The following is a 27,580-nucleotide window of genomic DNA, read 5'->3' as shown; positions in this document are numbered from 1 at the left end:
CTTCTAAGCTGGCCTAGCATCAATGAGAACATAGGATATTATAATGGTAGCTGTGGTTCAATGAAGCCAAACACTTAGATATCAAACAGCATCTGGACCTAATTACTAAATTCACCTTTTCCAAACTGTATCCCATCAATAAAATCTACTGTTAACAGGCATACCAAAAAGTTGCAATGACACAATAAATTTAGAAAAATGCTAGGTGTGAGAAAGTAAAACCACCAGAAAATGGTTTAAGACAGAGTTCCTCAGCACCATTAAATATGTTAATACCTGTTCTTTCCAAGAAGTAATAATTTCAGTTAACTAGTGAGCATTTTTTTGTAAACAGCATTTGGTTCAACAGAACATATTTTGAGAAATGCTGGTTTAAATTACATTCAGGGGAAAAAGAAAAATAGGATACTTGATATGTTGAGCTTATCATTTTCAATTCACTCTCATTTAATCTTCATAACAATCCTGACAGACTGGTGCTATAATTATCACCATTTTAAAATTAGAAGGAAATAATAACAACCATGAAGGTCAGTGTTTTGTTTTACTCATATAGCTGCTGCTGCTGCTGCTGCTGCTGCTGCTGCTGCTGCTGCTGCTGCTGCTGCTGCTGCTGCTGCTGCTGCTGCTGCTGCTGCTAAGTGGCTTCAGTCGTGCCTGACTCTGCGACACCATAGACTGCAGCCCACCAGACTCCACCATCCCCAGGATTTTCCAGGCAAGAACACTGGAGTGGGTTGCCATTTCCTTCTCCAATACATGAAAGTGAAAAGTGAAAGTGAAGTCACTGAGTTATGTCCAACTCTCAGTGACCCCATGGACTACAGCCCACCAGGCTCCTCCATTCGTGGGATTTTCCAGGCAAGAGTACTTGAGTGGGGTGCCATTGCCTTCTCTGACCCATATAGCTAGGAAATGGCAAAGCCTGCACCTAATTAAGCCTAGCACTTAAGGCCCCTAAGCCTATGCTCTTTCCATTATCATAACACTGTCTGCTATAATAAACAATACTGGAACATTTAAAGTTATAAACATAAGCACATAATACAAATCTTAGAATCTGATATAAGTAAAGGCAATGGGATATATTTACAGACACTATATGGAATGAAGTTTAATTTTTGTTTCACTTCTCCAACTCATTTGGATAATGAAAATTGAATAATTTCATGACTACATCTACTTCAGTGCCAAACCTGGAAGGATTATTCATTTCTAGGATCCAAAATATAATCAATTTTATTACATATCTCATATTGAATGTGCACACATAAAATTAAAACATGCTTGCTCCTTGGAAGAAAAGCTTTGACAAACCTAGACAGCATATTTAAACAGAGACATCACTATGTTAACAAAGGTCCATATAGTCAAAGCTATTGTTTTTCCAGTAGTCACGTACGGATGTGAGAGTTGGACCATAAAGAAGGCTGAGCACTGAAGAATTGATGCTTCTGAACTGTGGTGCTAGAGAAGACTTGAGAGTCCCTTGGACAGCAAGGAGATCAAACCAGTCAATCATATAGGAAATCAACCCTAAATATTCCCTGGAAAGACTGATGATGAAGCTGAAGCTCCAATACTTTGGCCACCGGATGCAAATAACTGACTATCTGGAAAAGACCCTGTTGTTGGGAAAGATTGAAGGCAGAAGTAGAAGGGGACGACAGAGGATGAGATGGTTGGATGGCATCATCAACTCAATGGACATGAGTTTGAGCAAACTCCAGGAGATGAAGGACAGGGAAACCTGGCATGCTACAGCCCATGGGGTCAAAAAGAGTCAGACATGAATGAGTGACTGAACAACAACAAACAACATATTAATGTGTACAGATACCTTTCTCTATATGCTGGGAGTAGGAAAATAATAGTGTGGCAGGTCTACTTATATCAATTTGCACACTGAAAGAGGCACTATTCTATTTAATTTTGGCTGGGGTATTACAAAGAACCATGACATCTTTCTGTCTTCCTGCTTGACAAATAACAGAACAGGCTAGGGAATATAACAGACTTACCCCTATACAAATTCTCATTTACTAAAAGCCCCACATACTTAATGGGGCTTTCCAGGTGGCTCAGTGGTAAAGAATCCGCCTGCCAATGCAGGCAACCCAGGAGATGCAGGTTCAATTACTGGGTCAGCAAGATCCCCTGGAGGAGGAAATGGCAACCTATTCCAGTATTCTTGCCTGGAAAATTCCATGAACAGAGGAGCCTGGCAAGCTACATTCTGTGGAGTCACAAAGATTTGAACATGACTGAGTGACTGAGCACACACACAGAAGACAGAATTGGGATTCCCTGGTGGCTCAGTGGTGAAGAATCCTTCTGCACTGCAGGAGATGTGGGTTATTCAAGTTCAATCCTTGGGTTGGAAAGATCCCTTAGAGGAGGAAATGGTAACCTACTCCAGTATTCTTGCCTAGAAAATTCCATCAACAGAGAAGCCTGATGGGCTACAGTCCACGGGGCTGCAAAGAGTCAGATATGACTGAGCAACTGAGCACAGATGCACACACCACATATTTGATACACAAGAAAGTTGAGCTCTTTTCACTATACCCTCATCCTTAGATCAAGGAAGGTCAGTCTCTTTGATAGAGTATGCAGGTGAAATTCTAATGTGAGAGAGAAATACCAAGCCCTTAACTTGATTTTTAGAGTCCTATATACCTAGAGAAAGCTCCTTTGGCAATCAGATCAATCTACCAGAATGAAATGGCATGGTGTGTTCCCAGTTGTTAGGGCTGGAGAAGAGACCTTCCTATGTTTAGAGTTATTAGTCATTCCACATTAGTCCACCCATTCAAATCCATTTTTGACAACCAAGCCAGGTAGATGAGTGGGTAATGTATAAAGGTTGTCCTATCATCTATTCTTACTGACTCAATTACTAACCTCCTACCAATAACTCTCAAATCGCTCTTTCCAATCTGGGCCCTCTGAGGAGAGCTCCAGACTCATACAATACTGAAGACAGGTATCATGAGTCACTTAGTTTATTGGACATCTCCATCCACTAAATATCCCAGATTAACTTCAATCTATACATGTCCAAAAGACAAATTTATTATCTGTCCCAAACCCCCAATTTGGTTTTCCCTCTTGGTTTCCCCATTTCAGTAAATAACAACACCATTCTTACAGCTGCCAATGCTAGAAAACCTTGAACTCTCTCATAATCCTCCTCTCATTTTTCAATTCTAATTTCTCAAACCCCTTCTACCTTGGCCATCCTTACCAATGCTGCCTTATTTCACATCCTCTCTCTTATTCTCTCTCTTTTTTTTTTTTTTAATTAGCCTCCTCAAAGGTTTCCCTGCCTCTAGTTTCTCCCCTTCCAATCTCACCTCCACATTACTGCCATTGTGATCAGGTCTTGGCAGACAACATTATGTCATTCCCTAGCATAAAGATGTTTAATGGCTTATTAATGCCTCTAGAGTACTGTCTAAAATCTTAGCATCACTCTAAGACCCTTGAAAACTTCAGTTCAGTTCAGTTCAGTCATTCAGTTGTGTCCGACTCTCTGCGACCCCATGAACCACAGAACGCCATGCCTCCCTGTCCATCACCAACTCCTGGAGTTTACCCAAACTCATGTCCATTGAATCAGTGATACCATCCAACCATCCCATCCTCTGATGTCCCCTTCTCCTCCTGCCCTCAACCTTTCCCAGCATCAGGGTCTTTTCAAATGAGTCAGCTTTTCACATCAGGTGGCCAAAGTCAAAACTTACTTCCAACTTAATTCTCCAGCTTTATCTCTGGACATCATTCTTCTCTGTCATGCATCAGCCACACCCACGCAGTCAACATTGCCTGAGTGAGTCAAGTGTCTGCATGTCTCTCTGCTTTTATTAATACTATTCCCTATACCCAATGCTTTTCTTGTGTGAAGTTGCTCAGTTGGGTCCAACTCTTTGCAACAACATGGACTACAGCCTGCCAGGCTCTGCTGTCCCTGAGATTTTCCAGGCAAGAGTACTGGAGTGGGTTTCCATTTCCTTCTCTAGGGGATCTTCCTGAACCCAGGTCTCCAGCACTGCAGGCAGACTCTTTACAGTCTGAACCACCAGGGAAGCCCATATGGGAACTAGTCAAACCAGTCAGAGTCACTCAAATCCAGCATCATTTTCCCTGAGAAGTCTTCAGCTCTCCAATACATAATCAGAACTGATCTCTGTGTTTCAAGAGTTCTGCATATACTTCTGTAAGAGCTGTCATATTGTCTTTTTTATGTGGAAGAAACACATTTATTTACAGGTATAACACACGCATCGATAATGAAGAGGCAGTAATATGATCGCTTTATGATTGCCCAGTATAACCAATACAATTGCTTCACCATAGCCTAGCCACAATTTTTATCTGTCATATTGTCCTGTCATTAAATTGCATGAGTGTTTCCTCTGACTAAACCAGGAGAAACTTAAGGGCAACAGCAGCAGTTTGGTCACCTTGGAACCTTTAATACTAAGAGAATTAAATGTACTGCTATTAGCCAAAGGCTTCAGGATCAGATGGACCTGGGTTCAAATTCCAGCTGTGCCTTTTACTAGCTGTGCAACCTCAGCCAATAACCTTATAGTTACTCTTTTAAGCTTCAGTTTATCATTAAAACAGGAATGAAAGCACTTACAGCAATGGCTAGCACACAGTAAGTTATCATCCTCCTCCCCTCTTCTATGCCAAGTGTGGACACAGGAGAACATGTCCACAGGAGTCCCCAGTGCCCTTTTCATTGGCAACTACCAGAGTCCAGAGCCAGCCAGGAATAGCTAGGTTCACTGACAACCCTGGGAAGGTAGAAGAGAGACAAGAATGCAGACGCTGCTGAGAGAACAGCAAAACTGACAGATTACAGGACTGAGGATTGCTGACTCCCTCTCCCTTTTCCCCTATCTTCTGCTTCAGAGTAGTCACAGCTCCTAAAATTTAACCCTTGCCTTGCCTTGCCATGGAAGGGCTTCCCTGGTGGCTCAGAGGTTAAAGCGTCTGCCTGGAATGCGGAAGACCCGGGTTCGATCCCTGGGTCAGGAAGATTCCCTGGAGAAGGAAATGGCAACCCACTCCAGTACTCTTGCCTGGAAAATCCCATGGACGGAGGAGCCTGGTAGGCTACAGTCCATGGGGTCGCAAGGAGTCGGACACGACTGAGCGACTTCACTTTTGCCATGGAAAGGCAAATCAAACTCCAGTTTCATTTTGGGGGCGGGGGTGGGAGAAGGGAAGTTGGAGAGACAGGAAAAAGCTTTAAGTTTTGTTGCTGTCGATCACTCTGATTCTAGCTATCAAGCTGATTCATAGTCTCCAAAGTGCCAAGGAGCTGGTAAGGATAGTTGCCATTTCAAACACACACACACACACACACACACAAAAAAAAAAAAAAAAAAAACAAGGAGGAAGAAAATATAAGAGAAATCTTTTGGAGGTGGATGAATGATACAGAAATTGGTCAAGACAAAGAAAGTGAGGGGAGGAGGGAAATGCAGTGGAAAAAATGCATATGTACATTCAATTATCTTTGCTTGTAGTTTTTCTGGTTTATGTGAAAGCTATCCTCATTCAAACCCACTGACTAAAAAAAGTCAAAGTTAGTAATACCTAGAGAAATGCAGTTAGTAATACCTAGAGAAATGCTGATACATTATGATTTCTGCGAGGAGCTGTCTCAATCAATCCAGCCTCTGTTTGAGCACTATGGGCAAAATTCCTCCTTGTGCAAGAATAGTTATTTGCAAATAAAGCTCCCGTCATACAGATTTCAGTGACCTAAAGACAAAATGACATTTTTGTCTCAAACCCATAAAAATTCACAAATTGCTTCCAAGGATTCCCCCACACACACACTGCCCTCCAAAACAAAGGCTTAATGTATTCCCAGTGATTCCAAAGTAAAAGTCTTTTAGTGAACCTGCTACATAACTGTCAGACCTTCTGGCCACACCTCAACATTTTATATGTATCTAACTGGTCCCACACAGGGACTCTTCAAGGTAGGTTGTACACTATGCCCATTTTACAGTTGAAAAAAACAACATAAGTCACATAACTAATCAGTGACAGAGTAACAGTGTGAATTGGGTCTCCTGACCATCAAACTCAGGATTTCTTTGTCTTCCAACCCTACACACAGCTTATCTTAGTGAAAGAACAAAGGCTCTGCAGTCAAACGAACCTGGCTACAAATCTTGGTTCATTCCTTGAATAGACATGTGACATTTGACAAGTGATTTCAATTCTGAATTTGTGTCCTCATCTGCAAAAGGAGAGAATTTATATTTCTTTTAGAGAAACATAATAGGAATTAAATAGCTTAATATTTTCAAAATATCTAACAGAGTAATGAGTGAGAGTCATTTCCTAGGCAGGTTGATAAGTCTAGGGGTCCCCAAGGAGAGAGGGGTCTGGAATTCTCAAGGAGGAAGAAAGGACAAACTTTTTTTCCCTCTACATTTCTTATTATTATATAACAATAATGTATCCTGCTTGATGACAGTCTCTGGATTAAACCTTCTGGCTAATCCTGATATCTTAAAATGTAAATTATGGCAGTAGGTCTGCTGAGGTCTTTACAACCTCCAGACATTCTTTTGATTCACTGTAATGACTAACTGGAGAGTATATAACTCCATTGCTAACACTACCAAGGAGGTACTCTTTCTGTCCCCTTCTAAAGCCTATGTCAGAAGCTTTTTCTATCTCCTTTATACTTTAATAAAACTTTATTACACAAAAGCTCTGAGTGATCAAGCCTCGTCCCTGGCCCCAGATTGAATTCTTCTCCTCCAGAGGCCAAGAATCCCAGCATCTTTTCATGGTTCAGCAACCTTTCATGAGCAAATATTCAATAAATGGTAGATATTTTTACATCATACTGTTTGTAACAGCATACACTGTCCTGAATACTAGATTATGTTAAGCAACTTAAAACTACTTTCACTCATTTAGTGTGGTAAACCTAATGAAATGTCTTTAACATGGTGAAATACAGAGAGGGGAAAGCTAGGGTAACACTTGCTTCTTTGATACATTTTTCTTATCATACAGGAGACAGAACAAGGTTTTCTTCCTTTCATCTGGATATTGGAAGGTAAAGATAAATAAAAATGTTCTTCTAAGTGAGGTTACATTTTCTTTTGTTTCCCTATCCCTTTATGGCAGTCTTAAACCTGAAACCTTTCAAATACTTATCTTTGAGCTACCTTATTCACATACGAGCAAGTATTCCAGTGTACAAGAAAGAGCTATGTTGTTATATTTTTGTGTTAAACAAAACATAAACAGATCTAACTTTGCACACACAAAAACTAAACTAAACTAAAAAGAAACTTCACAATAGGAGTAGCTAATGAATCAATAATGGTTTCTTCTTTGTCAAGAGCCATAATTACTAAACATCTGAACAGAGTATTTTTGTTTTTCCACTGCAAAAGCAAGGCATCAGACAAAATTTTTTACTCAACTCCATGGATGTAAAGTTAATTTCCAGGGCAGAAAAATATCATAAAATTGATTTGCCACACAACTGCGGATACAATTTCTGAGGTAACTCAATGAGGTACAGCTTTATAGAGCCACACCAAAAAAAAAAAAAAAAGCCTCTAAGAAGAAATCAATTTAAATATCTCTTTAAAAGAAAAATGACATCAGTTCTCAAAGATCTTTATAGTCCCATATTCACAGTATAACGACTAAGAAGTTATTATAACCACTTCCATTTAAGCCACCCTCCTATCACCAAATTTAAATAATCTAAGTAATCCACATTACTCTTATAGCACTACCCTTTTTTTCTTCATGAGCTGCTGCTGCTGCTGCTAAGTCACTTCAGTCATGTTCGACTCTGTGCCACCCCATAGATGGCAGGCCACTAGGCTCCTCTGTCCCTGGGATTCTCCAGGCAAGAATACTGGAGTGGGTTTCCATTTCCTTCTCAAATGCATGAAAGTGAAAAGTGAAAGTGAAGTCACTCAGTCATGCCCAACTCTTAGCAACCCCATGGACTGCAGCCTACCAGGCTCCTCTGTCCATGGGATTTTCCAGGCAAGAATACTGGAGAGGGTTGCGATTTCCTTCTCTTCATGAGCACAGTTTATAAAATCAAAGCATGGTGAATGCTTATTTCCCACTACTAGGTTTCCAGGTTACCATGAAGGCAGGCATCAGTCTGTTTTGCTGTTAACTTCTCAACACTCGGGGACCAACAATACCCATAATCTCATGTGGTTTTAGAACCGGTTTCTAATTGTAATGTATGTATTTCTTCAGTTCAGTTCAGTTCAGTTCAGTCACTCAGTTGTGTCTGACTATTTGTGACTTCATAGACTATGGCACGCCAGGCCTCCCTGTCCACCACCAACTCCTGGAGTTTACTAAAACTCATACCCATTGAGTTGGTGATGGCCATCCAACCATCTCATCCTCTGTCATCCCCCTCTCCTCCCGCCTTCAACTGTTCCCAGCATCAGGGTCTTTTCCAATGAGTCAGCTCTTTGCATAAGGTGGCCAAAGTATTGGAGTTTCAGCTTCAATGTCAGTCCTTCCAATGAATATTCAGGACTGATTTCCTCTAGGATGGACGAGTTGGATCTCCTAGCAGTCCAAGGGACTCTCAAGACTCTTCTCCAACAACACAGTCCAAAAGCATCAATTCTTCAGTGCTCAGGTTTCTTTATAGTCAAACTCTCATATCCATACATGACTACTGGAAAAAACATAGCCTTCACTAGATGGACCTTTGTTGGCAAAGTAATGTCTCTGCTTTCTAATATACTGCCTAGGTTGGTCATAGCTTTTCTTACAAGGAGCAAACGTCTTTTAATTTCATGTCTGCAGTCACAATCTGCAGTGATTTTGGAACTAAAAAAAATAAAGTCTGCCACTGTTTCTCCATCTATTTGCCATGAGTGATGGGACTGGATGCCATGATCTTAGTTTACTGAATGTTGAATTTTAAGCCAGCTTTTTTACTCTCCTCTTTCAATTTCATCAAGAGGCACTTTAGCTCTTCTTTGCTTTCTGCCATAAGGGTGGTGTCATCTGCATATTAGATGTTATTGATATCTCTGCCCGCAATCTTGATTCCAGCTTGTGCTTCATCCAGCCCAGGGTTTCACATGATGTGCTCTGCATATAAGTTAAATAAGCAGGGTGACAATATACAGCCTTGACGTACTCCTTTCCCTTTTTGGAACCAGTCTGTTGTTCCATGTCCAGTTCTAACGGTTGCTTCCTGACTTGCATACAGATTTCTCAAGAGGCAAGTCAGAGGGTCAGGTATTCCCATCTCTTGAAGAATTTTCCACATTTGTTGTGATCACACAGTCAAAGGCTTTGACATAATCAATAAAGCAGAAGTAGATGTTTTTCTGGAACTCTTTTGCTTTTTCGATGATCCAACGGATGTTGGCAGTTTGATTTCTGGTTCCTCTGCCTTTTCTAAATCCAGTGTGAACATCTGGAAGTTTATAGTTCACGTATTGCTGAAGCCTGGCTTGGAGAATTTTGAGCATTACTTTGCTAGTGTGTGAGATGAGCGCAACTGTGCAGTAGTTTGAGCATTCTTCGGCATTGCCTTTCTTTCAGATTGAAGTGAAAACTGACCTTTTCCAGTCCTGTGGCCACTGCTGAGTTTTCCAAATTTGCTGGCATATTAGTGCAGTACTTTCACTGCATCATCTTTTAAGACCTGAAATAGCTCAACTGGAATTCCATCATCTCCACTAAGCTTTGTTCGTAGTGATGCTTCCTAAGGCCTACTTGACTTTGCATTCCAGGATGTCTGGCTCTAGGTGAATGATCATACCATCGTGATTATCTGGGTTGTAAAGATCTTTTTGTAAAGTTCTTCTGTGTATTCTTGCCACCTCTTTTTAAGATCTTCTGCTTCTGTTAGGTCCATACCACTTCTGTCCTTTATTATGTCCACCTTTGCATGAAATGTTCCCTTAGTATCTCTAATTTTCTTGAAGAGATCTCTAGTCTTTCCCATTCCATTGTTTTCCTCTATTTCTTTGCACTGATCACTGAGGAAGGCTTTCTTATCTCTCTTTGCTATTCTTTGGAACTCTGCATTCAAATGGGTATATCTTTCATTTCCTCCTTTGCCTTTCACTTCTCTTCTTTTCACAGCTATTTGTAAGGCCTCCTCAAACAACCATTTGTCTTTTTACATTTCTTTTTTTGGGGATGGTCTTGATCCCTGCCTCCTGTACAATACCATTAACCTCCATCCATAGTTCTTCAGGCACTCTATCAGATCTAATCCCTTGACTCTATTTCTCACTTCCACTGTATAATTGTAAGGGATTTGATTCAGGTCATACCTGAATGGTCCACTGGTTTTCCCTACTTTCTTGAATTTAAGTCTGAATTCCGCAATAAGAAGCTCATGATCTGAGCCACAGTGAGCTCCCAGTCTTATTTTTGCTGACTATATAGAGCTTCTCCATCTTTGGCTGCAAAGAATATAATCAGTCTGATTTCTGTATTGACCATCGGGTGTTGTCCATGTGTAGAGTCTTCTCTTGTGTTGTTGGAAGTGTGTATTTCCTTGAGAAGTAACAGTTCTTGACAAATTCTAGTGTCTCCCACCTCAGTGCCAAAACATAAAGATGGACAATGATATACAGGAAAAGGTGATGCCAAAATAATGTCAAGTCAGTGGTGGAGAAACAGTGAACACAGAAGTTTCCTTTGACATCATGGTCAGTCATAGATCTACAACTCTCAAGAAACTTACTGGGATGAATTTTCCTGAAAGTGAAAGTCTCTCAGTCCTGTCTGACTTTTGCGACTCCATGGGTATAGTCCATGGAATTCTCTAGGCCAGAATACTGCAGTAGGTAGCCTTTCCCTTCTTCAGGGGATCTTCCCAACCTAGGGACTGAACCCAGGTCTCCCACATCGCAGGCAGACACCTTACTTTCCCTGTGGCAGCTGAGCCACAAGGGAAGCCCAAGAATACTGGAGTGGGTAGCGTATATTTTCTCCAGCAGATCTTCCCGACCCAGGAATCAAACTGGGGTCTCCTGCATTGCAGGAGGATTCTTTACCAACTGAGCTATCAGGGAAGCCCTGATATAATCCTATGTGATCTCACTTAGTTTTGATCAACTATTTATCTGTTTAAACTTGTTTTTAATTTGTTTTTTCCCACTATTACCACTACAATATAATATTACTAAAAAATACCCTTAAATGAGGAAAAAAATGTGCAAATAGACACGATGATGAGACACTATTACTGCATATTTTCACCTCATCAAAGTCAATTCATTTTATCCTTTCACTCATGCATTTATTAATTCTCATAAAACTATCTTTAATTCCACCAGATAGAATGTAACACACCAACGGTGGCCCCTTGGGAATGATATGTAGACAAACCAACATGTCTATTTTCATGTATATGTGCATATAATATACAGGCATACACATTGCTTGAATTTTTCTGACAAGCATATGTAAATTTTTATGATTAAGGGCAAAAGTTTTCTTCAAACAAAAGAAAAACGTTTAAACCAGGGACAAAATAATTGCTTACTTCTCTTTATTACAATTCCTAAATAATTCTTAACTAGACACAGTTTCTAAATACAAAAAACATTTTCATTTGTCAAGCCAAAGACAAACCTAGCCCACAAACTAATAGACATGTATGATGACATCAGTTTTTAATCACACAAGGTAATACTATTTAGATTAACATACTTCTTTGGTCAAACTGGTAAAATATAACAATGTATTTAACTTTGAGGAATAAGAATATGGTCATTACATAAGACTAAAACATCAATAGCTGTATCTGTGACATTCATTTGGGTTGACATCAGGTATCCACTAAATACTTAATAGCATGAGGCATAAAGACACTGAATACTCATTTTTAAAAAAGATTCTAAAAAATCATGAATTTAAATTAATGCAGTGAGGTAACATCATCATTTTCAATTTATTTTGTTTATCTCTTTTTGTCTGAAGCAGTTATAGTAGAAAGTAAAGATATATAGGAAACAAAACTAAGCAATGATATATCTATTAGAGAAAACTACTGAGGCTGTGCAGATGAACAATTATTGGTAGAAATAGTAAGTATAAACTTTTGGTTTTCTTGCACCTCTTCAAATAACTTCAAGATTAAAGTAAATGCCAATCTCCACATTTTGAACTGCAAACTGCTTTTCTAAATCACAACATCTATTCTTGAAATTTCACATGTCAAGAGCTCATAAATATCTACAGTAAATGTAGTTCTCTAAAAAGAACCACAGATTTTACATTTACTTACACAGATAACTGACACACAAAAATACAGCTCCTTCAATTACAATTTGGCAGACATTAACTTTGGCTTAAAAATCTCCCTGCAAAATTTACGACAAGAGCAATGAAAGAACTATTTTAAATGAGATTAGCTGCTGTTGATAGAAATAATGCTTGGATAGAGTTTATAAATCAACAGAGGTTGTACTTAGGATTTACAATGGGTCATTTCAGAACTATCATCACTTAAATGGTATATAAATATAAACAGTAGCAGGCCAATAAAGTACTAAGTTGATCTTCACAAAATCATGGATGAAATCCATACACATAGAAAAACTCAAAGTACATTTTTGCCTGCTGCTGTCTGTAAGAAAAACTATAATCAAGATTAGAAAAGCAATACTACTCAACAGTTCATCACGATGAAATAACCAGATCATGTCACTTATTCTGCTGGCTAACTACATAAATCTTCCTGCAAAAAAGAGAAAATCTTACCTAATTCCTTATCATAAAACTTCAGTTTGTCAAGGCACAGAAGTTATACAAGCACATTAAAGTCACTGAAATTGTGAACTTTTAAATTAGAGAAAAAGAAAAAGATCATAAGGTGATTTTTCAAACATGGTAAAAATTTGGAACACTATCTTTCCCCCAAAATATTAGATATTTAAAACCAGAAGCTATATGTATATGGATGACTACATTTTGTTTATAATAGGAAACTGGAAACAGTCTCAAATACAGCAGTAGTGATCTGAATAAATAAATTACAGTGTTTGATTGAAAAAAATATGTATCCCATTACAATTAGTTGGAAAATTGTATTTTTGGCAAGTTAAAATGTTGTTCAAGTAAAAACCATAAAAAAGTACATCTTCCCAAGGATGCAAAGATTTTTCAATATCCACAAATCAACCAATGTGATACACACATTGACAAATTGAAGATTAAAAATCGTATGAGCATCTCAGTAAATGCAGAAAAACCTTTTGACAAAATTCAGCATCCACGTTCAACGAAAGCCCTGCAAAAAGTGAACATGGACGGAACACATCTCCACATAATAAAGGCTACACAAAACAAACCCACCTAAAATCTATACTCAATAATGAAAAGTTGAAAGCATTTCTTCTAAGATCAAGAACAAGACAAGTATGTCTACTTTCACCATTTCCTTCAACATAGTATTGTAAATCCTAGCCATAGCAATCAAACACAGAAAGAAATAAAAGGAATTCAAATTAGAAAAGAAGTAAAACTGTAATCTGTGTGCAGATTATATGATACTACACACAGAAAAGCCTAAAGACACCACTGGGAAACTATTAGAGCTCATCAATGAATTTGGTTAAGTTGTAGAATTCAAAATTAATAAACATAAATCTGCTGTATTTCTATACACTAACATCAAAAAGCAATCTATTTACCATCACATAAAAAAAAAAAAAACCTAGGAGTAAACCTACCTAATCATCAGAGAAATACAAGTCAAAATCACCGTAAGATATCACCTCATACCTGTCAGAATGACTGTCATCTAAAAGAACACAAATGATGGAGAGGATGTGGAGAAACAGGAAGCCTCATACACTATCAGTAAGAATGTAAACTGGTACAGCCACTGCAGAAAACACTATGGAGGTTTCTCAATAAATTAAAAACAGAACTACGGAGAACAAGATGGTGGAGGAGGAGGTGGACATGGAGTACATCTCTCTTCAAAGATATATCAGTACATCTCGCTTCAAAGATATATCTCTCTTCAATGATATATCAGATATATCATTCCCAAGGGACCATTCAGACGCAGAACTGCATGCAGAATACCAGCTAAGAGCAGACAGGAGTACCTGACCAGTGGAAAAGAATATACGGAACCACGCAAAACTCGGTAGGATGAAGGAACAAGGGGGAAAAACAGGAGTGTTAGTAGCACTGGACCTGCACTTAGCATGTGGGGGAACTGAAGCAGGGGTCTGATCCCCACATTGAGGCAATTGTCTGAGTCAGAGGAGAAACAATTAAGGCTGAGAGTGAAACAGCTGATCTCTGGCAGCCTAAATGGAATAAGAATGAAGAGTGTCATTGCCACAGCAATATATACCCTGGACAGGAACACTGGTCCCCTGGAAGGTAGAGCAACTGGAAGCTGGAGTTAGCGATTGTGGAGCAATCCCAGGGTGAAGGTTGCTGTTTACTGCGGAGATGGATTGAGGGAATGTGAACGAGGAGATTGTGGTGGGAAATGCCTGTGGAGGAAAGAGGCAGCCTTGGAAGCAAGGTGATACTGCTGAGTCATGCATAGCGGGTGGAGCCACCACTGTAGCCTTTTTCTCCCCACACACCAGCATCCTAGTTGGACAAGAGAGGCTGGCCCATCAAACACTTGACCCACTGAACTACAGAGCAGCACCCCACCGAGGGTGCTCCTTTAAGTGACTGATACCCCAAACTACAGAGGAGGACCCCACCAAGAGTGCCCCTTTAATTGCCTGATGTGCCAATCTAGAGAGGAGGACCCCAGCTGGGCAGGGGGGTGGGGTGCGGCAGCAGGGCTCTATGTGCCTGACATGCTGGACAACTGAGAAGGACCGAAGGGAGCCATCTAAGTGCCTGAATACGCGGAGCTACAGAGAAAATGGCCAAAGAAGCCTTCTGATAGCCAGCTACAAGAGGCTCTAAAAAAAGACTCTGACAGGGCCTTAACTCCTATGGCAGAGGCAGTCCATATCCCTGCACACTTGGTGCCAACAGGGTCCCCGCAAGCCAAGCAGCTGTACTACCTTCATGCTCAACTCTCACTAGGGCAAAATAGCCACAGGCAAAAAAAGTCTTATATGTATGCGCACTGGGTCGCCTCAGTTTTGTCTGACTCTATGACCCTGTGGACGATGCCCTGCCAGGTTTCTCTGTCAGGGAGGGGAGTTCTGCAGGCAAGAATACTGGAACATATTGGCCAATACTGGTTGCCATACCCTTCTAGAGCACTATATTTCCTGCTTTCCTAGTTGCCAACACTCCTGAGTACCTGGCGCTGCCATATCCCTAGGACCCAAGCAGCTGCACCAAATCCACTCTTGGCCCTCACAAGGGAAAACCCAAGTCCTCCAGGGCACCTTCAAGAGCAAACTCTAAGTGAAGGCCCATATGTAGAGGTGGAAGTGAAGTGAGTGAAAGTCGATCAGTCATGTCCAACTCTTTGCAACCCCATGGACTGTACCCACCAGACTCCTCTGTCCATGGGATTCTTCAGGCAAGAATACTGGAGTAGGTTGCCATTTCCTTCTCCAAGAGGTGGAAATAAAAACCACAATTGAAACCCAGGGGCAGTGTGGCTAAGGAAGAAGACCCAAAACCTTCCCATTAGCTGTACAAACTGCAGATTAAATCCACACAATCAACTAGGCAGACTCTGTGTCCATGGAATATATAAAAGGACATTGAGAGCTTCCACAAAAAAAAAAAAAAATGTACTAGTTCTGATTACTGTGGACATTGGAGGCATAACACACAGAAGTAGGACCATATTAGAATCTGGGCTGCCCCCACAGCAGATCCAGAGACCACCACAATGTTGGAGGGCATCCTAGGGAGGTGAGGTGGACTGTGATTCCCAGAGAGGGCAAAGACTCTGACATCAATGATTCAAGAAAAACGTTTATTATTCTTATGTTTTAACTTGTTCTGTAGATTCTTTTGGATTTTTTTTTCTTTTTTCCCCCCTTTTCCCCCTCTGTTGTAGTTGACGATGTTATGGGCACTAAGAAATCCAAATAAGCTTTAAAGCTTTTTTTTAGACACATTTTTATTGTTCTTATAAACATCTGCCTCTAACATTGGGCTTTTGCAGTTCTGTGGAGTTTTCCTTTTTTATTTTTCTCTTTTTTTAAAAAAATTTTTAAACCTATTATTATTTTTTCTACATTTATTTCCTTGTTTACTATTCCTACTGTTCTTTTCCCCTTGCAGTTAATCTTTAACAGACATAAGTCTTCTTTATCTACCTCTATTTAACTTTGCATATCTATTCTTTCTTTTCTTTTCTTTCTCTGTTTTTTTCTCAATACATTTGTTAATTTTATTTTCATTGCTTTATCCCTCAATTGGCACCTTGCTATAGTTTTGTTTACCAGTTTCTGCTTTAGTTAGTTTTGTTCTGATAGATACAATTTTTGGTTTCCTTTGTTCACCAGGTCAATCTATTATACTTTATTTTTGTTGGACTATTTTGATTTTGCTTATGCATGCATATGCATGTGTGTATGTTCAGTTACACTTTTTGTTGTTGTTATAAACCTCTGCCTCTACGTTGGGCTTTTGCAGTTCTGTGGTGTTTTTCTTTTTATTTCTCCCTTTTTTCTTTCTTCTTCCGTTTTTTAAATTTTTAATTTTTTTAAACCTATTATATTTTTTCTGCATTCATTCCTTTGTTTGCCTTTCCTATTGTTCTTGTTCCCTTATAAACTTTAATGTATATAAATCTTCTTCATCTACCTCTATTAAACTTTGCATATCTATTCTTTCCTTTTTTGCTTGCTTTCCTTTCTTCTCAAAATATTTGTTAGTTTTGTTTTCATTACTTAATTCCCCACTTGGCACCTTGCCTTAGTTTTTTTATCCAGTTTGTGTTTTTGTTAGTATTTTTCTTAACTTGTAAATAAAAATTTTAATATCCTTTGTTCCTTTGTTGGCCAGGTCAATCCACTGTACTTTATTTTTGTTGGACTGTTCTGACACTGCTCATGGGTGTATATGTATCTTCAATTATTTTAGTTACTATTTGCCAGATTTTATAACTGCCATTTTATCTATGGTTCATCTCTGGTTTCTTGTTTTCGGATGTTTGTTTTAATCTCAATTAATGCCATAACAAACCACTTGCGGAATTGTTGTTCCTGACCAGAGATCAAGCCCTGAGCCATTGGAGTGGGAGCACTGACTACAAGACCCTGGACTACCAGAGAACTAACTCTAGGGAGTATCAAATACTGAGAACTCACAAAATAGAAACCAACTGAATACAAGACCCAGCATCACCCAACCACAAATAGCACCCTGTACAGGACTCTTCATCAAAACAACAAACAAAACAAAACTACAAACCCAATTATCAGCAGACAGGATTACCACCTCACTCAGCCTTGCCCATCAGAGGAAAAATAAACAAAAAATCAAAAACTCAGCACAAATCTGACCTTATAGGAAGTTTACAGAAACCACTGGACCAACCTTGCTGCTGCTGCTAAGTCGCTTCAGTTCTGTCCGACTCTGTGGGACCCCATAGACGGCAGCCTACCAGGCTCCACCATTCCTGGGATTCTCAAGGCAAGAACACTGGAGTGGGTTGCCATTTCTTTCTCCAATGCATGAAAGTGAAAAGTGAAAGTGAAGTTGCTCAGTCCTGTCCAACTCTTCGCGACCCCATGGATTGCAGCCCACCAGGCTCCTCTGTCCGTGGGATTTTCCAGGCAAGAGTACTGGAGTAGGGTGTCCTCGCACAAATGAAGAAACAAATTAGAAACAGAGAAGTCCAAATAAATGAAGAGGAAATAGGCAAAGTACCTGAAAAAGAATTCAGAATAATGATAGTAAAGATGATCAAAAATGTTGAATACAAAATGGAGAAAATACAGGAATCAATTAACAAATACCTAGAAGAATTAAAGAATAAACATACAGACAAACAACAGAATTACTGAAATTAAATATACTCTAGAAGAAATCAATAGCAGAATATCTGAAGCAGAAGAACGATTCAGTGAGCTTGACAATAAAATGGTGGAAATAACTTCTGAAGAGCAGAATAAAGTAAAAGGAATGAAAATAACTGAGGACAGTCTCAGACCCCTCTGAGACAACATCAAATGCACCGACATTCAAGCTATGGGGGAAATTATAGGGGTCCCAGAAGAAGAAGAGAAAAAGAAAGGGTATGAGAAAATTTTGAAGAGATTATAGTTAAAAATTTCCTCAACATGGAAAAGAAAATAGTTAATCAAGTCCAAGAGGCACAAAGAGTCCCATACAGGATAAACTCAAGGAGACACATAACAAGACACATACTAATCAAACTAACAAAGACTAAACACAAAAAAAGAATACTAAAATCAGCAAGGGAGAAGCAGCAAGTATCATACAAGAGAAACCCCATACACTTAATAGCTGATCTTTCAGCAGAAACTCTGCAGGCCAGAAGGGAACAGCAGGATATATATGAAGTACTGAAAGGGAAAAATCTACAACCAAGATTACTGTACCTGACAAGGATCTCATTCAAAATTGATGGAGAAATAAAAAGGTTTCCAGACAAGCAAAAGTTAAGAGAATTTAGTACCACCAAACCAGCTTCACAACAAATGTTAAAGGGACTTATATAGTCAAGAAATACAAGAGAAGAAAAAGATCAACCCCAAACAATTGAGAAAATGGCAATAGGAACATATATGTCAATAATTACTTTATATGTAGGTAGATTAAACACTCCAACCAAAAGACACAGACTGTGCTGAATGGATACAAAAACAAGACCCATGTATATGCTACCTAAAAGAAACCCACTTCAGACCCAAAGACACATATAGACTGAAATTGAGAGGATGGGTGCAAACGGGAAGCAAAAGAAACCTAGAGAAGCAATCCTCCTATCAGACAAAATAGACCTTAAAATAAAAGAAGATTACAAGAGATAAGAAATGACACTACATAATGATCAAGGGATCAATCCAAGAGGAAGACATAACGATTGTAAATATCTATATACTCAACATAGAAGCACCACAATACAGAAGACAAATACTAATAGATATAAAAGGAGAAACTGACAGTGGTAACAATAACAGTAGGAGACTTTAACACCACACTCACATTAATGGACAGATTATCAAAACAGAAAATTAATATAGAAACACAAGTCTTAAACAACACATTAGATGAGACGGATCCAATTGATATCTTCAGGACATTCCATCCAAATGCAGAAGAATACACTTTCTTTTCAAGTGCACATGGAACATGCTCCAGGATAGACTACATCTTGGGTCACAAATCAAACCTCAGTATATTTAAGAAAAGTGAAATTGTATCCAGCATGTTGTCCAAGCACAATGCTATGAGACTAGGTATCAATTACAAAAAAAAAAAAAAGTAAAAAACACAAACACAATGAGATCAAACAATACATTTCTAAATAACCAACAGGTTACTGAAGAAATCAAAAGGGAAATCACAAAATTCCTAGAAACAAATGACAATGAAAACAACAACTCAAAAATCTATGGGATGCAGCTAAAGCAGTTCTGAGAGGGAAGTTTATAGCAATACAATCCTACCTCAAGAAACAAGAGAAACATCGAACAGACAACCTAACTTCACACCTAAAACAACTGGAAACAGAAGAACAAAAAACCACAAAAAAAAGTAGAAAGAAAGAAATCATAAAGATCCAAGCTGAAATAAATGAAAAGGAAATAAAAGAAACAATAGTAGAGATAAATAAAACTAAAAGTTGGTTCTTTCAGAAGATAAACAAAATTGACAAACCTTTAGCCAGACTAATTAAGAAGAGAGAAGAATAAACTCAAGAAAATTAGAAATGAAAAAGGAGAGGTTACAACAGACAGTGCAGAAATACAAAGGATTATAAGAGACTGTTTTGAACAACTATATGGTAATACAATGGATAACCTGGAAGAAATGGACATATTCTTAGAAAACTTCAACCTTCCAAGATTGAACCAGGAAGAAACAGATATTATGAACAACCCAATTACAAGTACTGAAATTGAAGCAGTGATCAAAATCTCCCAAAAAGCAAAAATCCTGTGATGGCTTCACAGGAGAATTATCAGACAGTTAGAGAAGTTCAGTTCAGTTCAGTAGCTCAGTCGTGTCCAGCTCTTGCGAGCCCATGGACTGCAGCATGCCAGGCCTCCCTGAGTTTACTCAAACTCATGTCCATTTAGTCGGTAATACCATCCAACCATCTCACTCTCAGTTGTCCCCTTCTCCTCCTGCCATCTATCTTTCCCAGCATCAGGGTCCTTTCAAATGAGTCAGTTCTTCCGATTAAGTGGCCAAAGTACTGGAGTTTCAGCTTCATCAGTCCTTCCAATGAATATTCAGGACTGACTCCCTCTAGGATGGACTTGTTAGATCTCCTTGCAGTCCAAGGGACTCTCAAGAGTCTTCTCCAATACCACAGTTCAAAAGCATCAATTCTTCAGCGCTCAGCTTTCTTTATGGTCCAACTCTCACATCCATACATGACTACTGGAAATACCATAGCTTTGACTAGACAAACCTTTGTTGGCAGAGTAATGTCTCTGCTTTATAATATGCTGACTAGGTTGGTCATGACTTTTCTTCCAAGGAGCAAGCATCTTTTAATTTCATGGCTGAAGTCACCATCTGCAAAGATTTTGAAGCCTGCCAAAATAAAGTCTGTCACTGCTTCTACTGTTTCCCCATCTATTTGCCATGAAGTGGTGGGACTAGATTCCATGATCTTAGTTTTCTGAATGTTGAGTTTTAAGCCAATTTTTTCACTTTCCCACCCATCCCTCTCTTTTTTCTTGGGGATGGTCCTGATAACTGCCTCCTGTACGATGTCACAAGTCTCTGTCCACAGTTTTTCAGTCACTGTGTCTATCAGATCTAATCCCTTGAATCTATTTCTCGCTTTCACTGTATAATTGTAAGGGATTTGATGCAGGTCATACCTGAATGGTCCAGTGGTTTTCCCTACTTTCTTGAATTTAACTCTGAATTCGGCAATAAGGAGCTCATGATCTGAGCCACAGTCAGCTCCCAGTCTTGTTTTCCTGACTGTACAGAGCTTCTCCATCTTTGGCTGCAAATAATATAATCAATCTGATTTTGGTGTTGACCCTCTGGTGATGTCCATGTGTAGAGTCTTCTCTTGTGTTGTTGGAAGAGGGTGTTTGCTATGACCAGTGCATTCTCTTGGCAAAACTCTACTAGCCTTTGCCCTGCTTCATTCTGCACTCCAAGGCCAAATTTGCCTGTTATTCGAGGTATACTTGACTTCCTACTTTTGCATTCCCCTATAATGAAAAGGACATCTTTTGGGGGTATAGTTCTAGAAGGTCTTGTGGGTCTTCATAGAACCGTTCAACTTCAGCTTCTTCAGCATTACTGGTCGGGGCATAGACTTGGATTACTGTGATATTGAATGATTTGCCTTGGAAACAGAGATCATTCTGTCATTTTTGAGTTTGCATCCAAGTACTGCATTTCAGACTCTTTTGTTGACTATGATGGCTACTCCATTTCTTCTAAGGGATTCTTTCCCACAGTAATAGAAACAATGGTCATCTGAGTTAAATTCACCCATTCCAGTCCATTTGAGTTCGCTGATTCCTAAAATGTCAGTGTTCACTCTTGCCATCTCCTGTTTGACCACTTCCAGTTTGCGTTGATTCATTGACATTCCAGGCTCCTATGCAATATTGCTCTTTATAAAATTGGACTTCACTTCCATCACCAGTCACATCCACAACTGGGTGATATTGTTGCTTTGGCTCCGTGTCTTCATTCTTTCTGGAGTTAATAACTGGAGAAATAGAAGAGCTAACAACTATCCTTCTAAAATTCTTTCAAAAAATGGCAGAGGAAGGAACACTTCCAAACTCATTCTACAAGGCCACCATCACTCTGATACCAAAACCAAAGACAACACACAAAAAAGAAAACTACAGCCCAATACCTCTGATGAACCCAGATGCAAAAATCCTCAACAAAATTTCAGCAAACAGAATTCAGCAATACTTCTAAAAGCTCATAAACCATGATCAAGTTGGGTTTATTCCAGGAATGCAAGGATTCTCCAATACATGCCAATCAATCAATGTGATACACCATATTAACAAAATGAAAGATCAGAACCAGATGATAATCTCAACAGGTGCAGAAAAAGCCTTTGACAAAATTCAGCACCCATTTGTGATTAAAATAAATTAAAATTCCTTATGATTAAAATAATTTATGCACATTCAAAAAATGTGCATAAAAGGAACCTAGCTCAACACAGTAATGGCCATATATGATAAGCCTATAGGAAACATTATTCTCAGTGGTGAAAAATTGAAAGCATTCCACCTAAGATCAGGAACAAGACAAGGATGTCCACTTTAACCACTATTATTCAACATAGTTATGGAAGTCCTAACTATAGCAATCAGAGAAGAAAAAGTAAAATGAATCCAGATCAGAATAGAAGTAAAGCTCTCACTGTTTGCAGATTACAAAATACTATACATAGAAAGCCCTAAAGATAGTATCAGAAAATTACAAGAGCTAAACAGTGAATTTAGCAAAGTCGCAGGATACAAAATCAATACACAGAAATCATGTGCATTTCTATATACTAACAATGAAAAATCAGAAAGAACAATTAAGGAATCAATCCAATTCTCCACTGCAACAAAAAGTTTAAAATATCTAGGAATAAACTTACCTAAGGAGACAAAAAACTGTACACAGAAAAGTATAAGACACTAATGAAAGAAATTAAAGATGACTTAAACAGATGAAGAAATATTTCATTTTGCTGGGTAGGAAGAATCAATATTGTAAAAATGACTATACTACCCAATGCAATCTACCAATTCAATGAGATCCCTATCAAATTACCAATTGCATTTTTCACAGAACTAGAACAAAAAAGTTCACAATTCATATGGAAACACAAAAGTCCCCAAATAGCCAAAGCAATCTCAAGAAAGAAGAATGCAGCTGGAGGAATCAACCTTCCTGACTTCAGATTATACTACAAAGCTACAGTCATGAAGACAGTAATGATACTGGCACAAAAACAGAAATATAGACCAATGGTATAAGATAGAAAGCCCAGAAATATAATCATGCACCTATGGGTATCTTATTTTTTACAAAGGTAGCAAGAATATACAATGGGGCAAAGACAGCCTCTTCAATAAATGGTACTCAGAAAACTGGACAGCTACGTGTAAAAGAATGAAATTAAAACACTTCCTAACACCATACACAAAGATGAACTCAAAATAGATTAAAGACCAAAATGTAAAACCAGAAACTATAAAACTCTTAGAGGAAAACATAGGTAGAACACTTGACGACATAAGTGAAAGCAAGATCCTCTATGACCCATGTCCTAGAGTAATGGAAATAAAAACAAAAGTAAACAAGTAGGACCCAATTAAACTTAAAAGCTTTTGCAAAGCAAAGGAAACTATAAGCAAGGTGAAAAGACAACCCTCAGAATGGGAGAAAATAATAGCAAATAAAACAACTAACAAAGGATTCACTTCCAAAATATACAATCAGCTCATACAACTCAACACCAGAAAAACAAACAAACCAGTCAAAAAGTGGGAAAAAGCCCTAAACAGACATTTCTCCAAAGAAAATATACAGATGGCTCACAAACACATGAAAAGATGCTCAATATCACTCATTATTACAGAAATGCAAATCAAAACTACAACTAAATCACCTCACACTGGTCAGAATGGCCATCCATCAAACAGTCTACAAACAAATGCTGGAGAGGGTATGGAGAAAAGGGAACACTCTTGCACTGCGGGTGGGAATGTAAATTGATACAACCGCTATGAAAGATGGTATGGAGATTCCTTTAAAAACTAGGAATAAAACCACCATATGACCCAGCAATCCCACTCCTAGGCATACACCCTAAGGAAACCAAAATTGAAAGAGACACATGTATCTCATTGTTCACTGCAGCACTATTTACAACAGATAGAACATGGAAGCAACCTAGATGTCCATCGACAGATGAATGGATAAAGAAATTGTGGTATATATACACAATGGACTATTACTCAGTCATAAAAAGGAACACATTTGAGACAGTTCTGATGAGGTGGATGAATCTTGAACCTATTATCCAGAATGAAGTGAGTCAAAAAGAGAAAGATAAATATCATATTCTAACGCCTAACGGAATCTAGAAAAATGGTACTGAAGAATTTATTTACAGGGCAACAATGGAGAAACAGACATAGAGAATAGACTTATGACATGGAGAGAGGGCAGGAGAGGATGAGATGTATGGAAAGAGTAACATGGAAACTTACATTACCATATGTAAAATAGATAGGCAATGGGAATTGCTGGGATGGCTCAGGAAACTCAAACAGGGGCTCTTTATCAACCTAGAGGGGTTGGATGGGGAGGGAGATGGGAGGAAGGTTCAAAAGGGAGGGGATATATCTATACCTATGGCTGATTCATGTTGAAGTTTGACAGAAAACAGCAAAATTCTGTAAAGCAGTTATCCTTCAGTAAAAAAAAATAATAATAATAATTAAAAAAAAAAAGAGAGAGAGAACTACTTTATGAACCATAAATTCCACTCCTGGGTATATATCCAAAAAAAAGCAAAAACACTAATTCTAAAGATACATGCACCCTAATACTTGCAACAGCATTATTTACAATTGCCAAGTTAGGGAAACAACCCAAGTGGCCATCAACAGATGAATGGGTAAGGAAGATGTGGCATGCACACATGTCCGTGTGTATGTGTGTGTATGTGTTTAATGGAATTATTACTCAGCCAGAAAAAAGAAAGAATCGTTGCCATTTACAACAACATAGATGGACTTGGGAGGGTATTATGCTAAGTGGAATAAGTCAGACTAAGAAAGACAAATACTGTATCACTTTATATGTGAAATCTAAAAAATATAACAAATGAATATAAAAAAGACTTACAGATATTGAGAACAAACTAGTGGTTACCAGTGGGAGAGGAAAGTGGGAAGGGGCAATATAGAGGTAGGAGATTAAGAGATACAAACTATTATGTATAAAATAAACTACAAAAAACATATTATACGACACAGGGGATATATCCAATATTTTATAATACCTGTAAGTGGAGTATACCTCAAAAATGGCCAGTCACCATACTGTATACCTGTAACATGTAATACTGTACCTTAACTATACTTCAATTGTTTTTAAACATACATCTTCTGTAAGAAAACTATAGAGGCTATGACCTGTTCACCAAAATCTCACCCTCTTCTGCCCCTAGCTGGGAGTAGACATGTGGCCCTCAAATTAGAGATGAATTTCATGCCTCCATATAACTCTATAACTATAGGTAGATGTCCAAGGGAATGTAGATGTGTGTCCACGGAATAGGAACAAATGTGATACATGCCATTCCAAGCCTTAAAAGGACAAAGGTCTATCATACATGCTCTATCTCCTTTCTGGAAAGTGAAACCTGGGCAAACCTGCAACCCTGTTTAGACCATGCAAGCAAGGAATACCTCAGGGGATGATTTTTCAAGCCAGTGGATGTTGGGTCTCTTTATTATAGCCCCTTATTCTTTCATTCTAACCAATGTAGCATGGCTTAGAAAAATGTCATAATTAATGTTTATGGCAAATATAAAATAACAAGTGACAGCAGTTATTACAAGTGCTTTTGTATTTTTGCTTTCATGATACACTGTACACATAGTGCCTTTGTGATAAAAAAAAAAGTAAAAGCAGGATTTCAATGAATTTTAAAATATAAATCATTATTTCTTCTCTGATCCTATCTTTGCCATTTTCACTTAATACAGAATTTAGCTATTGAACAGAACAGTTAAAGTATATATTTATATAGACTAAAAATATTCTCTATAGCAAGGGGGCAGCCTGTAAACTTTTTCTTTAAAGGGCTTGACAGTAAACATTTTAGGTTTTCCAGGCCATTGGGTTTCCATCACAACCACTCACCTCTGCCACTGGATAACATAGACAATACATAAATGAATGGGCATGTCTGTGTTCCAATACAACTTCATTCACAAAGACAGGCAGCTGGCCCGTGGACCATAGTTTGTGCACCCCTGTCTATAGTATGATCCTCAATGTATCATATTACATAACTTAGATTGTTTTTAAACATTAAAGAAAAGCAATAGTAACTTTCATTCTCCATCACTGGAAAAATCTTTCCAAAATATTGAAGATGTGAAAACTGCAAAATAAACATGTTCTGTAGAAACTTTCTTATCCTATTCTTTCAAGAAATGAAAAGTAAGCTGTCCTGAACCTAAACAATCAACAAATAGCATTTATGGCAGGGTCTACACAAAGATGTTGTTCAGGATACAAAGACAAGGTCCTTAACATGCTGACATGATGGTAGGATATGTGGTAGGATGTTTGTTATTGCTGAATTGCAAGGGTTAATTTACTTTATCTCCAATCTCCTGTACAGTCAATGATACACATCCAGCAAGATGGCTAGGTTACAAACGCTGACCATGTTCCTGACCTCGTCACATTCATACATTCTCATATTGAGTCATTTACCCAAAAATTATTTACTAAGCACCTGTGTACCAAGCATCTGAGAGCAGATAAAATATGTAACATGAGACTTCTTGAAATTTCTTTTGAAACAGCTGTCATGGCTTACGAGAAAGTTTATGCTAAGGGAAATCAGGAGATAGCTTAGAGTAGTCCTACATAGCACACTGCTGAATTTTCAAGTCATTTTTAAAAACTCTGGTACATTTTATATCTTATTCTGTTATATAACCATTTTAAGTAATATTTTTAAATGCTCTCCATTCAATGGGAGGTATTGGTATTTAAATATATATATATATATATATATATATATATGTATTATATACATATTATATGTAATGGCAACCAACTCCAGTATTCCTGCCTGGAGAATCCCCATGGAGAGAGGAGACTGGTGGGCTACAGTCCATAGGTTCGCAAAGTCAGACACGACTGAAGCTACTTAGCATGCACAGGTAGACAGACACAGAAATATAATGTGTATGTATGAATGGCTTAATATACATTAATATATTAACTAGGTCTGTCCATTGAAAGAGCCTAGAAATCCTAACACTCCAGTAAGACTGGCATCTAGTACTCTGAGCTTTGTTTCTAAATCTAATTCTCAAATACACAGAGAGGGCTCATGGATGAGTGATTGTTTCTAGGGCTAGAGCAGGGAAAACACAAGATGAGCCTGGAGCATCTTGCAGTGTCAGAAAGTAAGGAAGTGCTCAAACAAGGATTGGATATTTCACAATGACACAGGAACCAACTGAAAGGAACTCACAGTGACCAAAGCTGGAACAATTTGAGCAACAAAATAAACAATGGCAACATGAGATTATAACCTAGAGAATAAAATATCCATTAACCCACAGTTATACATATATAATTTAATAAATAAATGAGGAAGAAGAATCAGTTCTTATTTATAGAAGAAATGCAATAAATAAATGAAGATAGGAAGAAGAAA

At 38.3% G+C, this 27,580-nt stretch overlaps 1 protein-coding gene and 1 non-coding gene across 2 annotated transcripts in view; one reads left to right on the top strand and one right to left on the bottom strand.

Moving 5' to 3' along the window:
• The window catches only part of CHM (CHM Rab escort protein), a 214,332-nt gene that overhangs the window by 170,120 nt on the left and 16,632 nt on the right, over positions 1-27,580 (bottom strand). The window lies entirely within an intron of this gene.
• Positions 4,978-5,050, top strand: TRNAS-GGA (transfer RNA serine (anticodon GGA)). Its single transcript has one exon. It is a non-coding gene; the product is annotated as a tRNA-Ser (tRNA).

This window comes from Capricornis sumatraensis, chromosome X, assembly GCF_032405125.1.
Source record: "Capricornis sumatraensis isolate serow.1 chromosome X, serow.2, whole genome shotgun sequence".
Taxonomy (NCBI): Eukaryota; Metazoa; Chordata; class Mammalia; order Artiodactyla; family Bovidae; genus Capricornis; species Capricornis sumatraensis.
This window is presented reverse-complemented; position numbering and strand designations above follow the sequence as displayed.